General features: G+C 48.5%; 1 pseudogene; it reads left to right on the forward strand.

Annotated features, from left to right (window-relative positions):
• The first annotated feature begins 993 nt into the window (after positions 1-993).
• LOC141191606 (vacuolar protein sorting-associated protein 37A-like) overlaps positions 994-14032 on the forward strand; it is a 28472-nt pseudogene continuing 15433 nt past the window's right edge.

The raw sequence follows: 14032 nt of genomic DNA on the forward strand, positions 1-14032 counted from the left end.
TTTTCAGGAGTGGTCCAAATTAAATAAAAAAGCGGTCTATAGGGCGCTAAAAGAATGAACACTAGAAGTGAAAAAAATTTTAGGACTAAAAAATAAATTTAATGAGCCCTTTCCACAAAGCGTTTCGATAGTGAACTATCCTCCTCAGGTGGTACATGGCGCGCTTTTTCTCCCTTTCTCTTTTCTCATTTTTCACAAGGTCTGTATAGCAGCCTTCTGCCTATGCACAATGTACACAGAAAGCTGCCAATCAGTGGTGCAACCGGTTATACGGAGCTCAGCATTCAGAGCACTGCTAGATCTGCAGTAGATAAAACTAAAATTTATCAAAACTGCAGCGAAATAAGGGACACATATCTGGAATCAGGTTTCTGCCCTTACATCATGCAGATGGGATAGCAAAACCTGGTGGCAGATTCCATTTTAGAGCCATCGGATATTACCTTGTGACCTCTCAAAGGGGAACTTGATGTCTAGGATGGTTATTATTTTATGTCATGTGTCTCTTGATGCGGGATAACTTGTATGTAATGTGTTGTATGTTAGGTCTATGAACAGTACAAGTCCTTCAGTATAGGGTTACCTGAGAAGCGTACCCAGCATGAAGCAGGACTTGTATTATGTTTTGTCAGGGATGATTAATGTCTGAGTGCTTTATGCTGCGTTCTGCAGTCATCTCTCTGCCATCCTCCGTACACCCATCGCCGTCCTGTTCTCACACTTCTTTATTTGGCTTTTTTCTTGTGGTCGTAATATGGAGCATGTTGTATCCATAAAGCGGTCAGATTTGCCGGACCTCATGCTGTTCTGCCGAATCAGACCTAGATCATTATTGGGGGCTGGGGCACCTCCAATTCAAGACGGTAGACAAATCATGTCTTGTGAGACTGCACGCTCCAGCACCCACAATACTGGAGCATCGGTTAGGTTTACACATATCCACCTCTTGTGTTTTCTTTTGGGACACAGCAGTTTGTAGAATTGTCATCATTAATGTTTTCTTTTTTTTATCTTTCCAGTATTACTGAAATTCAGAAGGATGTGGAGTACAGACTGCCAATCACCTTTAAGAACTTCACCATCAGCATCAATATGTAAGTGACACGGGGTGCTATTGTCTTAGTTGAGAGATTACGTTGCATTTGTTGGGGTTATTAAATGTGAACCTAATGGGAATTAAAGGGATTGTCCTCTACTTTGATATTGATAACATCAGCATTGGGTATCAATATCAAATCGATGGGGTTCTGACAGCCCCCCAGAGAGGGAGCCGCATGCTCCTATTCACTTGTGAAGATGGCCCCCACTGATTCCATATTAATGACCTATCCAATGGGTAAGTGATTAATATCAAGGTAGTGGGCAACCCCTTAAAGAAAGTAGACCATATTAGGAACTTCTAGAATATCTTTGTCCCATGCTGTTGATAGACCCCACCGCGTGTAATCGGTACCCTACAATGACTTGTCATCCATAGTCATGTCTTGTAGCACTGGAGCCATTAAATGATGTTGCTTGGCGGCTCATGACGTCACTATAGATGATGTGTATTAATGCAAGTTGTTTAATTGCTACTAATAAGAAATCACTTTAAATCAATATGGAGGCTTATAGGGTCCTCTCAGCTTCCTTTTACATATGGAAGTAGTGGTAGAACAGTATCGTCGATTGTCCCTCCCCAGAAAAATGATCCTTTTTTTTTTTTGCAGAGCTCCGATGTGCCAGTCAAAAGGAAATGGAGTGTCTGCAGATTGGTGTGGGAGTGCAGAGGGGCGTGTCCGTGCACTTGAAAGGAGCTGTCTAAGTGCAGGGATACGCCCCAGTGCACTTCCAGCCGGATTTGCATATGTTTTCCACACTAGATTTGTCATGATGGACTCATCAGATCTCTTATAACACCATTACGATCATATGTCAAGGTGCTGACGTCCCTTTATGCCTTACGCTACGTGCCACCTAAATGGATTTTCCATTGAGATGAGATGAGGGTGTTGGGTATTTTCCCCGGACCTGTCACGTTTCTGTAGGCTGCAGTCATGTATCCCGCGTCTTGCTCTAATACTTTGTTTTTATTGCAGTTTACTTCCGCCACAATTTCCTCAAGACAAACCTCTCATCACAGTCTTTCCACCGATAAGACATCACCTGGTGGACAAGCAAGGCACCAATGTCACCTGTCCTTTACTACATAATGTAAGGAGACTTGGGAGATTTTGAGCGCTGGACTTAGGAATGTTGTAATTTAACCTTTCAATGACTGAGGTGTTTTTTTTTTATAAAGTGGATCTGTGTGGTCTCCTGACACATCTGTTTTAGTAATCTTATAAACCCTATAAAATCACAAATGTGCAGAATTTGTGTTTCAGACCACTGTGCAGTGCCTTTGAAGGCTATGTTCACACATCGCGTTTTTTTCAGCGTTTTTTTAATGCAAATTTTCAGCTGTGTTTTACAGTACAAGCAAAGTCTATGAGATTTCAGAAATCTCCTGCTCACACCCTGGTTTTTGTATGATCAGTATTTTGTGATTTGCATTGTTTTTTGCTGAATAGAGCACGTCACTTCTTTCAGTGTATTTCACCCATTGAAAGTAATGTGTAGTGAAAAAACGCCTAGTGTGAACATAGCCTTACATCTAATTGACAATGGGGTGTTACCTTACTCCTTGTCCATGTCTAATCAGTTTGGACAGTAGGCATAATCACTACGACCAGGGGCCTGGCAGTGGCCAGTTGTCAATGTATCCACACATTTCCAGAAGATTGGCACAACGCAGAGGACCTGGGAAGAAGAGATGCCACGGTATTGCTAGTTCATAGGGAATACACCTCTTTATTTTGGTAGATGAGGTCTTTGTCAAACACATCTTCAGCAAAGAAGAATGAAATGAAAGGATTAATGTATGTGTTAATGACCCAGTTCTGCGTGTGCTCTACGTAAAATGTGGCTGCAGATGGCTGTGCTGCATCGACACGTGAGGTTTGGGAGCCACCTTACATCTAATGGGTGGGGGTCTTACATTGAGGTCCCCACTTCAGACATTTCTGATATTTCCAGTGAATTTTCCAAGGAAGTTTCAGATAAAAATACCATAAGAAAATGTGGTCAACCTTGTTTTAGTTTTTTTTTTTAATATATAAGATTTTTAGTTATAGTCTTTGTTATGTTCACATAGAAGACCGGTGGGTTTTTTCTTTTTTAGTAACAAAGTATATACAGTGGGGAAAATAAGTATTGGATACACTGACAATTTTGCAAGTTTTCCCACCTACAAAGAATGGAGAGGGCTGTAATTTTTATCGTAGGTACACTTCACCTGTGAGAGACAGAATCTAAAAATAAAAAACAGAAAATAACATTTTATAATTTTTACATACTTATTTCATGCAATTATGCAAATTAATTATTTGATACAATAGAAAAACAGATCTTAATATTTGGTACGGAAACCTTTGTTTGCAATTACAGAGGTCAGACGTTTCCTGTAGTTCTTGACCAAGTTTGCAGACACTGCAGTAGGAATTTTGGACCACTCCTCCATACAGATCTTCTCCAGATCTTTCAAGTTTCGGGACTGTTGCTGGGTGCAGTTGTCCTGTCCCCTTTGCAGAAAAGCACCCCCAAAGTATAAGGTTTCCCCCAGCATGCTTCTCAGTTGGGACGGTGTTCTTGGGGTTGTACTCATCCTTCTTCTTTCTCCAAACACGGCAAGTGGAGTTGATACCAAAAAGTCCTATTTTGGTCTCATCTGACCACATGACCCTCTCCCATGCCTCCTCTGGATCACCCAGATGGTCATTGGCGAACTTCAAACGGGCCTGGACATGTGCTGGCGTGAGCAGGGGACCTTGCGTGCCCTGCAGAAGTTTAATCCATGACGGCATAGTGTGTTACTAATGGTAATGTTTAAGACTGTAGTCTCGGCTCTCTTCAGGTCATTGACCAGGTCCTCCTGTGTAGTTCTGGGCTGATTCCTGACCTTTCTCAGAATCATCCTTATCCCACGGGTCAAGATCTTGCATGGAGCCCCAGACCGAGGAAGATTGACAGTCATCTTGTGTTTCTTCCGTTTTCTAATAATTGTGCCAATGTGACGCCCTGCTGTGCATGGAGTCACAGACCAAAGGAGGGTGCATTTCAGGTTTTCTCCACAAGAGGCCCTCAGAGCATTCACACACCTCCACCCTACCTCAGAACCACCAGAGGGAGCCCTTTAGTGAATATATAAAGGAGGGTGGAGGCAGGAAGAGGGGAAGTTCAGTCAGTTGTCTAAGGAGTGAGTCCAGTCAGGAGTCTCTGCTGAGACACAGGTTAGTGACTCAGCAGGTTTCTGCTGAGAGGAGTTGTTTGGAGTCTGCTGCAAGCAGCTCAGAGACAGCTAGGAGCGTTGCCGACGCTCTAAAGAGCGGCAGAAGAGGCAGCCAGCTTACTGCCAGTGTGTATAGCCTAGTGAGGGCCCAGAGTAGGCCGAAGGCTAGTGGAACAGTAGCATTGGGGACCGAGGATCTTCATAAGCTCACCCCAGAAATATACCGGACACCGGCTCCGAGCCTGCAGAGCAGTATACCCTCTGTGGAAAACAACCGGATCTTTCATGTAAGACTTCAGGTCTCAGGATAGCCCAGGAGCTGACACGTAACAGGACCAGGAGGCACGGAGGCTCCGCCATACCAGGAGCGTGCTCTTCAGCAAAAGGCCCTAACACCAGGTCAGCCGGCGCAACACAAGGACTAAGTTAGGCCTAGTTTCAGACAGGCCATAAACTACACAAGCGGCAAGGATACAGGAGGCCCTATACCTGCTCACTGGGGAGAGACCTGCAGTGCACCCCTCACCCTACAGTGCTCCGGGCGGTACCGCAACTCCACCAGTAAAAAGGTACGGAAGCCTAACGTGAGTGTGTCTCCCATTTTTTCCTTGGACCCGACTGGATCACTGCCATATAGTGCACCTTACCGAACACCGCTGCCCTGAGGCCTAGCTCCACCTGTGGGGAGCTACCGCATCATAGCTGCCGTAACACCGGCCTCAGTGGACTGCCGCAGCGCTGGTGGTCCTCACCAGACACCACAGGTGGCGTCAGAAACTTTCATTTTCCATTTAACCCCTTTTTTTTTTTAAGAGAGACCCCAGGGTACGGGCCCGGGAGCCGACCACCGCGACATCCCCCAAGGCCAGGTATTAAGGCCCGGGCGCCGAGTAGTCCCCATCCCCTGGGTGCCACATCTCTCTAACTGGCGTCACGAACAGGATTGCGTGCCCGCGGCAACAGAAGGAGTTGTGCCCGTTGCCACCGGGTACTGTGCGCCTTAAGAAACTGTAAAAAACTCACAGTGGTGAAGCTTTTCCCGCCATGTTCTGGAGTTTCCCGCCATTGGCCGCCATCTTTCCGGTCGCCATGCGAGAAGAAGGGCGTAACCGCGGGAAAACTAGAGGGCGTAACCACTGAAAGCGCGCGAAGTCGAGGACACGCCCCACGCACTGACGCAACGTCAGGTCCTGGCAGGAAGCCCAAGCGAACGCTCTGACGTGGAATGTAAGCGACGCAAGGTCCTATCAGAAGACCTCCGCCTGCGGAGCTGCGGCCTACAGAAGCAAGGTAGGCCACGGTTCACTAGGGGGGCGCCAAGATGTTGCAGCAACAGCCCGACGTCGCTGACCAGGCTTACAGCCCCGATGATGCGCCCGCAGCCGCCGCCGCGCAAGACGGAGCAGCCGCCCCATTACCAGGGCCTGTAGCCCCTATTGCACCATTGACTTTACCGTACATGCCTGGAGCAAAGTGGCTCCCCCAGTACAACGGCAAGCCGGACACCCTGTCCGGATTGAAGCGCAAAATATGCAGCATCCTGGACATGTATTCTATGACCGGCAAACAAAGAGCTGCAGTAGTTGTGGGACAATTGACTGGTGCTGCGGAGAGAGAAGTAGAGACTTGGTCGGCCGCAGACCAGGAATCAGTGTCCACAATTTTCAAAAAGTTACAGACTGCCTTTGAGGACCGTACTGAAGCAGACCTCCGGATGAGGTTCTACCAATGCTCTCAGAAGCCGGAGGACAGCGTTCGGGACTATGCCTGCCGTTTACAGGTGGCCCTGCGAGCTCTAAAACAGGTTAGTCCAATTAGCATAACCAATGAGAGTAAAATGCTAAAAGAACAATTTGTCCGGAGGCTGAGGTCCCAAGCGGAGAGCAGGACTGTGCGTTGGTGGTCCTTGGACCATCCAGATGCTACCTTCGACACCCTTAAGGACATGGCTATCAAGGGACTGCAACCCCTGGAGACAGCAGATATGTCTATCCAGCGTTACCAGGGTGGGGCCACTCCAACTCCAGCAGCACCCACCTTTTCCCCGCTGGCTGCTGAAGCCAAAGTGCAGGCAGCGCCCCCTACTGAGCTGGACTGTCTGTGCTCAGAAGTGCGCCAGCTGACCAAAAACCTGGCCACTGTGATGAGTGCCCTGCAACTACGGACTGAGCCAGAGACGGAAGGAAAGATCCTGCTAGCCGACTGCCCTGAGGATGTCCCCTGGATAAACCGGAGGAGAATGAGGACGTCGCCACCCCGGAGGAGGACAACGCCACCCCCAGGAAGGACCAACAACCAGTGCCATCCTCACCAAGAGTTCGTCTGCCACCGCTGCCAGAAGGCAGGTCACACAGTGCACCAGTGTCCTTTAAACGAGCAAACCCCGGGTCCGAGGGCCAGCACCCAGGAATAGACTCAGCAGGCCCCTCAGACTGGCACCGCAGGTTCGTGGGAGGAAGACCTTTCCTATCCATCATACTTGACGGCATTGCGATACCTGCCCTGCTGGACACCGGATCCCAGGTAACAATCATACCTGATATCCTCTATAGCAAATACTGGTCCATGGACAGTCTCCAACCCCCAAACCCAGACTTTTCAGTATATGCCTCTAATGGCCTCCCTCTTGACCTACTCGGGGTTAAGAATGTAGCAGTAAATGTGGGGAGAGTGGAGTTAAAGGACCAGGGACTCATTGTAGTGAAGACTGTCAATGAGGAAAATGGACTGAATATGGTACTAGGCACTAACATTGTTGGTAACTGTTTGGAGGAGGTTGTGTTTTTACTCCAACACCTCGCTGACGTTGCCAGACCAGGGCAGAGGAGAGTGATCCAGAAGGAGATCCGAGCCCTGACGTACCAGCAGCAAGCGCAGCTGACCGGCGGTGAGATTGGTAACGTGCGGGTAACTGACCCGATACCCATTGTAATTCCCCCAATTAGTGAAATGCTTATCTGGTGTAGAGCAGCAATAGGTCTTAAAGGACAGAGCTACCAGGCGGTAGTAGAACCCCTTAGCTCAGAGCACAGACCTACACTCTTAACCGCCAGGGGGGTAGTAGATGTACGCAATGGGAGGGTGCCCGTCCGTCTTCTTAACTATGGGGAAGACGAGGTTAAATTACCACGTTATGCCACTATTGCCAAACTCTACACTGTAAATAATAACTCTATTCACACGACGGAGTCCTTAACCTCCCCAGACCAAGTGGAGGATAATGACCCTACAACACAGGAGGTGGATTGGTGTCAGCAGCTCCACGTTGGGACAGACACCACTCCTGCCCACCAGAAACAGGGAGTACACCGGGTGGTTCAGGAATACGAGCAGGTATTCAGCAAACACCCGCTTGACTTTGGGAGGATTAAGGGGGTACAACATCACATCCCCACAGGCAACCATCCCCCCATCAAGGGACGGTACAGGCCTATACCTCCAGCACACTATCAGAAAGCCAAGGAGATGTTGCATGACATGAAGAAGGCAGGGGTAGTAAGGGATAGTTGTAGTCCCTGGGCAGCTCTCCTAGTTCTAGTCAGGAAGAAGGATGGAAGCATGAGAATGTGCGTAGATTACCGTCAAGTAAATCGCATTACACATAAAGATGCATACCCTTTACCACGTATTGAGGAATCCCTGGCTGCCTTGAAGTCTGCAAATTACTTTTCCACCCTTGACCTCACTAGTGGGTACTGGCAAGTAGCTGTGGCTGAGGAGGATCGGGAGAAGACGGCCTTCACCACCCCGATGGGAGTGTGCGAGTTCAACAGTATGCCGTTTGGACTCTGCAATGCCCCCGGAACGTTCCAGAGATTGATGGAGTGCTGCCTGGGACACCGCAACTTCGAGACTGTGTTATTATACCTGAATGACGTGATTGTGTACTCCAAGACGTATGAGGACCACTTGAAGCACCTGGCGGAGGTATTTGAGTCACTGTCCCAGTATGGGATGAAGTTGAAGCCCTCCAAGTGCCACCTGCTCAAGAAGAAGGTACAGTACCTGGGACACATTGTCAGTCCAGAAGGGGTAGCACCAGACCCGGAGAAGGTCACTGCCATCCAGAAATGGCCGGAGCCGAAGAACCTCAAGGAGGTGCGTCAGTTCCTGGGACTGATAGGATACTACCGGAGGTTTGTAAAAGATTACACCAAGAGAGCAGCACCTCTGCAAGACCTCCTGGTAGGACAGTCCCCCAAGGGCAGAAATCCCCCGTTCCACTGGGGTAAAGAACAGGCTGAATCATTTCAAGAAATGAAGGAGATCCTGACAGGTGATGAGATCCTAGCCTACCCTGACTACAGCCAACCGTTCCTGCTGTATACCGATGCCAGCAATGAAGGATTGGGAGCTGTCCTAAGTCAGAAGCAGAATGGCCAGGAGAAAGTCATCGCGTATGCAAGCAGGAAGCTCCGCCCGACTGAGAGGAACCCAGAGAACTATAGCAGCTTCAAGTTGAAGTTCCTGGCCTTAGTCTGGGCCATTACAGAAAGGTTCAAGCACTACCTAGCCACCAGCAAGTTCACTGCCTACACTGACAATAACCCCTTAGCTCATCTTGAAACAGCCAAGCTGGGAGCCATGGAACAACGATGGATGGCTCGGCTGTCAAACTACCAATTCACCATAAAGTACCGGGCGGGCCGCAAGAACGCCAACGCCGATGCCCTGTCCAGGATACCTCACCAGTCAGACATAGAAGAAGAAGTGGATGACCTGGAAGAGGTTGAACTACCTGCCTTCCACCGGAATGGGATGACCCATGAGCTACGAGCCTCCAGGAGGCAACGCGGTAAGACGTTAAACCCCTTGCCTCACCACAGCTGGAAAGAGACCCAGGACAGCGACCCGGTTGTCAGCCATATCAAGGAACTGATAACCCAAGAAGGTTCCTCCCTGGAGAAGGATGCGTCTCTCCAAGCAAAGCAGTTGTGGAATGAGAGAAGCCGGCTGTTTATCTACTGTGAGAAGTTGTGCCGGAGGTACGTCAATCCCAAAACCCACAAGATGGTGTGGCAGATAGTGGTCCCCAAGACGGACATCCAGATGGTGTTGGAGGCCTACCACGATCAAGCGGGGCACTTTGGCTGGAAAAAGCTAGAGACCCTGTTGAAGTGCCGATTCTACTGGGTGGGGATGCGCAGCTCCATTGAGAGGTGGTGCAGAGACTGTGGACCCTGTGGCCTTAGAAGAAGAGACTACAGCAACCAGAAGGCTCCTCTGCAACCCATCAAGACGACTCGCCCTTTGGAGATCGTGGCCCTGGACCTTGTCAAGTTGTCACCTAGTCGGTCAGGATACTCCTATGCCCTGACCATTGTGGATCACTACTCCAGGTTCCTGGTCGTCGCCCCTGTCAAAGACCTGACAGCAGAGACAGCAGCCAAGACGTTTCAAGCTTACTTCTGCAGACCCCATGGATACCCTGAGCAGGTACTGACTGACCAAGGCCCGGCCTTTGAGGCTGAATTATTCAAAGAGTTCTGCCATCTGTACGGGTGTAAAAAGATCAGGACTACACCGTACCACCCCCAAACTAACGGTCTCTGTGAAAAGATGAACAACATCATCATCGATCTACTGAAGACCATACCACTAGAAGAGAGAAACCAGTGGTCAGACCTACTACCTGACTTAGTGGATCTGTATAATCACATACCAGTAAGCTCCACCAATTGCACTCCGGCATATCTAATGCGGGCAAGACCTGGGAAGTTGCCCATGGACCTGGAGCTTGGTGTGGTAGAACCTGAAGCTGATGCGACCACTGAGGACTGGGACACAGCCAGACAGGAGCAGTACAGAAGAGTACAAGCCTGTGTCGAAGACAGTCTCACTCGGGTGAGGGATAAACAAGAGGCGCAATACAACAGAAGTGCACCAGCAGAACCCTTCACACCAGGAGAAGTGGTATTGAAAAGGAAGCGGAGGAACCACAAGCTTGATGACCAGTGGGAGAGAGAACCCTACACTGTGTTGAATTCAAGGTTTGACAACAGGAAGACGTGTTTAATCAGCAAAGATGGGGGGAGAACCACTGCAACAGTATCTCGGGACCATCTAAAGTTGTGTCCGGATCTGCTAAAACCCCAAGAAGAAGTGCCCCTCATCATCCAGGAGGAACCTGAAGAAGCAGTAATCCATACTGACTTAGGTGACTTCCCAGCAGATTGGCCTCAAATAGGAGGAGCGGTGATCGTCCCAGTACTCCACTTCTTCCAGCAACCAGAAAACTCTCTACAGCAAGTTGGACCTGTAAGTGCTGCTGAAGAGCCAGCTCAAGAAGGATCTCCGGCTGGAGCAGAGCAAGAAGGCCCAGCCAATGGTACACTTGCCAGTCTCATAGAGAGGTTAAGGCAATTTTACAACTTACCCACACGAAGGGCAGACAGGGTAACTGATGATACAGACATTGATACCCCACAGACCACTGCATTACGCAGATCAGTACGCAGCACGAGAGGTAAACCCCCTGCTAGGTACATTGAATAAAATAGTACATTTTCTGAGAATGTAGATAGTTACCCCTGAGGTATTATGTATTATACTACGTATTGTATTAATGTGTGTAACTTATATTTCTTCCCTTTGAATGGACAATTCAAGTGATATGGACACTTTAACCCTAACCTGTTTATTCCTTATATATGAAATCTGAGGCTGAGGACTTTGTGCAGCCCAAAGATTTTCTTTGTAAATATTTGCGCTCCCTGGAGTGCCCCTTTGAGCAACCTCTCCGGAATAGACTTGGACTTTCTGGTTGCTCACTGCCTACTGCTTTTGCAATGTATATATATATTTTTATTCATGTTTTGTTATGCAACGTTCAAGTGTTCTAACCTCCCATAAAGGGAAGCTTGTTATTTCTATTGTTTACAAAAAGGGCTTCAGCCCGGGAGTGCTGACTTTAACTAGGGGGGAATGTGACGCCCTGCTGTGCATGGAGTCACAGACCAAAGGGGGGTGCATTTCAGGTTTTCTCCACAAGAGGCCCTCAGAGCATTCACACACCTCCACCCTACCTCAGAACCACCAGAGGGAGCCCTTTAGTGAATATATAAAGGAGGGTGGAGGCAGGAAGAGGGGAAGTTCAGTCAGTTGTCTAAGGAATGAGTCCAGTCAGGAGTCTCTGCTGAGACACAGAAGGATAGTGACTCAGCAGGTTTCTGCTGAGAGGAGTTGTTTGGAGTCTGCTGCAAGCAGCTCAGAGAGAGACAGCTAGGAGCGTTGCCGACGCTCTAAAGAGCGGCAGAAGAGGCAGCCAGCTTACTGCCAGTGTGTATAGCCTAGTGAGGGCACAGAGTAGGCCGAAGGCTAGTGGAACAGTAGCATTGGGGACCGAGGATCTTCATAAGCTCACCCCAGAAATATACCGGACACCGGCTCCGAGCCTGCAGAGCAGTATACCCTCTGTGGAAAACAACCGGATCTTTCCTGTAAGACTTCAGGTCTCAGGATAGCCCAGGAGCTGACACGTAACAGGACCAGGAGGCACGGAGGCTCCGCCATACCAGGAGCGTGCTCTTCAGCAAAAGGCCCTAACACCAGGTCAGCCGGCGCAACACAAGGACTAAGTTAGGCCTAGTTTCAGACAGGCCATAAACTACACAAGTGGCAAGGATACAGGAGGCCCTATACCTGCTCACTGGGGAGAGACCTGCAGTGCACCCCTCACCCTACAGTGCTCCGGGCGGTACCGCAACTCCACCAGTAAAAAGGTACTGAAGCCAAACGTGAGTGTGTCTCCCATTTTTTCCTTGGACCCGACTGGGTCACTGCCATATAGTGCACCTTACCGAACACCGCTGCCCTGAGGCCTAGCTCCACCTGTGGGGAGCTACCCCATCATAGCTGCCGTAACACCGGCCTCAGTGGACTGACGCAGCGCTGGTGGTCCTCACCAGACACCACAGGTGGCGTCAGGAACTTTCATTTTCCATTTAACCCCTTTTTTTTTTAAGAGAGACCCCAGGGTACGGGCCCGGGAGCCGACCACCGCGACATCCCCCAAGGCCAGGCATTAAGGCCCGGGCGCCGAGTAGTTCCCATCCCCTGGGTGCCACACCAACAGTTGTTGCCTTCTCACCAAGCTGCTTGCATATTGTCCTGTAGCCAATCCCAGCCTGGAGCAGGTCTACAATTTTGTCCCTGGTGTCCTTAGATAGCTCTTTGGTCTTAACCATGGTGGATAGGTTGGAGTGTGATTGATTGAGTGTGTGGACTGGTGTCTTTTATACAGGTAACGAGTTCAAACAGGTACAATAAATACAGGTGAGGAGCGCAGAGTAGGAGGGCTTCTGAAAGAAAATCTAACAGGTCTGTGAGAGCAAGATTTCTTGCTGGTTGGTAGGTGATCAAATACTTATTTCATGCAATGAAATGCGATTTAATTATTTAAAAATAATACAATGTGATTTTTTTTGGATTTTATTTTTAGATTCTGTCTCTCACAGTTGAAGTGTACGTATGATAAAAATGACAGACCTCTCCATTCTTTGTAGGTGGGAAAACTTGCAAAATTGGCAGTGTATCAAATACTTATTTTCCCTACTGCGTGCGTGTATGTATATATATATATGTGTGTGTGTGTGTGTGTGTGTGTGTATGTACAGTACAGACCAAAAGTTTGGACACACCTTCTCATTTAAAGACTTTTTATGTATTTTCATGACTATGAAAATTGTACATTCACACTGAAGGCATCAAAACTATGAATTAACACATGTGGAATTATATACTTAACAAAAAAGTGTGAAACAACTGAAAATATGTCTTATATTCTAGGTTCTTCAAAGTAGCCACCTTTTGCTTTGATGACTGCTTTGCACACTCTTGGCATTCTCTTGATGCGCTTCAAGTGGTAGTCACCGGAAATGGTCTTCCAACAATCTTGAAGGAGTTCCCGGAGATGCTTAGCACTTGTTGGCCCTTTTACCTTCACTCGGCGGTCCAGCTCACCCCAAACCATCTCGATTGGGTTCAGGTTTGGTGACTGTGGAGGCCAGGTCATCTGGCGTAGCACCCCATCACTCGCCTTCTTGGTCAAATAGCCCTTACACAGCCTGGAGGTGTGTTTAGGGTCATTGTCCTTTTGAAAAATAAATGATGGTCCAACTAAACGCAAACCGGATGGAATAGCATGCCGCTGCAAGATGCTGTGGTAGCCATGCTGGTTCAGTATGCCTTCAATTTTGAATAAATCTCCAACAGTGTCACCAGCAAGCACCCCCACAACATCACACCTCCTCCTCCATGCTTCACGGTGGGAACCAGGCATGTAAAGTTCATCCGTTCAACTTTTCTGCGTCGCACAAAGACACGGTGGTTGGAACCAAAGATCTCAAATTTGGACTCATCAGACCAAAGCACAGATTTCCACTGGTCTAATGTCCATTCCTTGTGTTCTTTAGCCCAAACAAGTCTCTTCTGCTTGTTGCCTGTCCTTAGCAGTGGTTTCCTAGCAGCTATTTTACCATGAAGGCCTGCTGCACAAAGTCTCCTCTTAACAGTTGTTGAAGAGATGTTTCTGCTCCTAGAACTCTGTGTGGCATTGACCTGGTCTCTAATCTGAGCTGCTGTTAACCGGCGATTTCTGAGGCTGTTGACTCGGATAAACTTATCCTCAGAAGCAGAGGTGACTCTTGGTCTTCCTTTCCTGGGGCAGTCCTCATGTGAGCCAGTTTCTTTGTAGCGCTTGATGGTTTTAGCAACTGCACTTGG

Source organism: Phyllobates terribilis, unplaced genomic scaffold (genome assembly GCF_046119375.1).
Source record: "Phyllobates terribilis strain yellow unplaced genomic scaffold, ASM4611937v1 Scaffold_47__1_contigs__length_9908305, whole genome shotgun sequence".
NCBI lineage: Eukaryota > Metazoa > Chordata > Amphibia > Anura > Dendrobatidae > Phyllobates > Phyllobates terribilis.